This window comes from Penaeus monodon, unplaced genomic scaffold (genome assembly GCF_015228065.2).
Source record: "Penaeus monodon isolate SGIC_2016 unplaced genomic scaffold, NSTDA_Pmon_1 PmonScaffold_20098, whole genome shotgun sequence".
In the NCBI taxonomy this organism is placed as follows: domain Eukaryota; kingdom Metazoa; phylum Arthropoda; class Malacostraca; order Decapoda; family Penaeidae; genus Penaeus; species Penaeus monodon.
In genome coordinates, this window is record NW_023649812.1 from 3,295 (window position 1) to 6,249 (window position 2,955).

Genomic DNA, 2,955 nt, shown 5'->3' on the forward strand with positions numbered 1-2,955 from the left:
TTATATATATATTATATTATATTATTATTATATATATTATTATATTATATTAAATATATTAAAATATATATATTTTATATGATTTATTGTTAATTATATAATTTTATTATATATTAAAATAAAATATATAAGTTATATATATAATTATTATATTTATAATATATATATTTATTTTTATTATTTATATTAAAAAAATGATTAAAAAACTGAAGAAAAATGAAAAAGGCAAAAAAAAAAAATGCATACCCCAAAATTATAAAACCCCACAAGGAAAAAAAAAAAAAAAAAAAAAAAAAAAAAAAAAAAAAACCAAAACACACACACACAACACACACACACAAACTAATTTAAATTTTCTCTTTGTGTTTTGTAAATGTGAGTCGCCATCCTTCTTGTGCTTGCAGAGAGAAATCACAGCAAAGTCTTTTGAAAATGAGCAATTCTGTCAGGGATATTGAAAAATGATTCTCCCAAACATGCATTGAACTTAATGTTTTTTACTTTGGAAGATAGTTTTTTTTTTTTTTTTTTTTTTTCCTTTCTTTCTTTTCTTTTCTTTTCTTTTCTTTCTTCTTTCTTCTCTATATTTACCTCTTTTTTTTCAATTTTGAAATAAGATATACAGATGATATTCTGAAAGTGACACTTAGATTCAATGAAAAATATTTTTTAACTTCAGCTTGTATGGGGATTGTTTGAGGATAGCCCTGACCATTTGGGTGTCGCAGAATTTAGAAGGAGCCGGATTAGAGACTCGGCAGGAGAGCTGCTGTTGACTTTGTTCAGAGTGTGTCAAGACACTTTGAAGCTAGTATTTGACACAGGTGTTTGGGCAGTATGTCCAGGTGAGAACAGTTAGGTTATAATTTTTCCTTCCTCCCAAAGATTTGGCCAACAAAAAGTCAATTAGTAGCCCAAGTGACCTGACCTGATTTCTCCCCTTCTTGATTTTTGGGGCTTTATTTTACTAATGGTGGGGAAAATTGGTATTGTTATTATCATTGATATTAGAGTTATTTGAAGGGGGGGGGGGAATCTCAAAAAAACAAGGAAAAAGTAACAGATGAGATAGGTATGACTAGCAATTGATGACCGAGTTCTTGTGAACCATCTATGTGTAAATCTCTAAACTCAAATCACTGTGAATAAGGTATGTGCAGTATGTCATATGATGATATGACATACTGTACATTACAGAGGGTTACTGTTTATAAATTTTTTTTTTAAGATACTATTGTTACCAATTTTGAGGGTGATAGAAGAATAGAGATTTGAGGATGTTGGTATGTAGGAAATTTTGAAGAAAAAAAAAATGCAATTTGTATAATATAGATTCAGTAGTAGCCGGGGCATTTTTTTAGTCCTTTGGGGATGATTTAAATAAAACCCATCTTTACAGTCCATGTTAGCCACATATGGAGAGAAACCAAACGAGTGTTGGAGAAATAAAGTAGCTGGCTATTACCTTGTGACAACCTTTCGGCCCAAGGGACATACTGCTCGTCATGGAGCCACTCAGATTAATGATTTGGGTAACAATCACAGAATTCTATCAAATCACATCCTTCCAGAGTTACAGAATCAGATGGAAAGTTACAAATTTTGGTCTGCATTCTCTTTAAAGATCATATCTGGAAGCATAGATTATCAAATAGAAACATTAACTGTAGTATTGTTTTTTTAGAATAATGAAGTGTGTTAAAATATTTAAACAGTTTGTTTTACACTAATATTTGCATTTCCAGTAAACCCGGGCTACCAGTGTGAAAGCTGAGGCCATCAAATATGTCATCAGCTTTCGCAGTGCTCTTCCCTTTGATGCTGTCAAATTGTGCATCCCAGATCTTGCCCGTCTCATAACGGCCCAGTCACCTGTTGTGCACCCTATGCAGCAGCAGCCATTGACAGTTTTCTTCTTCTCGGGCTGAATAATCAGCCCTGGTACAAAAGAATGATTTTTAAACCCTCAGCTGCAGTGCTTTACACAAACCTCCTTGGAGCACTGACTATACAGGGTTTGAACAGAATGAGTATGTAATGAAAGCCATGATGAGAGTGACAAGCATCATCGAAGGGATTTAATGCAACATGCTGGTCTTGTAGTACCTCAGCTTGTTTTCAAGTTGCAACAAGTTGCAAAGAATCCCACAAAACCACATTACGTCCATTATTTATTTGAGACTTTGTCTCTGGTCATCAAAACTGTCTGTAATTCTGTGGATGGTGCTGTAGGAGAGTTTGACAGGAACCTTCCCAGTCTTCCAGGAAATCTTGCAGAATGAGATTGATAGCCTTATCCCTTATATATTTCAGATAATTTCTCTCTTTCTGGAGAGACAAAAAGCTGAAGTTCCAGAGGCTTACCTATCATTGTTGCCTTTCTTAGTAATGCCAGTGTTATGGGAGAGACCAGGCTATGTGGTGCCCATGGTGAGGCTGTTACAAGCATACATTGAAAAGGCTCATGGCCAGATAGTGCAGATGGGCAAGTTGGAAGCTGTTCTTGGTGTATTCAACAAGCTTAATGCATCCAAGACAAATGACCATGAAGGGTTCTATCTTGTCCAGTGTATGCTCTTGCATATGCCCAAGGAAGTCCTTAACAGTTTTTGGGAAACAGATCTTTGGCCCTATGTTTAGGCGCTTGACTTCAAGCAAAACCACAAAATATGTAAATCTCTCTTGGTATTCTTTAGCTTTTTTGGGCCCGCCAAAATTCAGGAGCACGCCCCATACAAATTATTGATAGCCTCCAGGCAGGAATGTTTAGCATGGTTGTTGAAAGACGATTGTGCCTGACCTACAGAAGCTCTGTGAATAGAGCGCAAGATATGTGCAGTTGGACTCGTGTTTTCTGGCAGATCCTACTTTGTATAATGTAATTTTGCAGCATTGGGCCCATTATAGAGGCAGTTGTGAAATTATTTTTTCTGAATGTTCGAAGGACTAGAATTT

At 35.0% G+C, this 2,955-nt stretch overlaps 1 pseudogene; it reads left to right on the forward strand.

Annotated features, from left to right (window-relative positions):
* Positions 1 to 679: 679 nt before the first annotated feature.
* LOC119569944 lies at positions 680 to 2,950 on the forward strand (annotated as a pseudogene).
* The last annotated feature ends 5 nt before the right edge of the window (positions 2,951 to 2,955 follow it).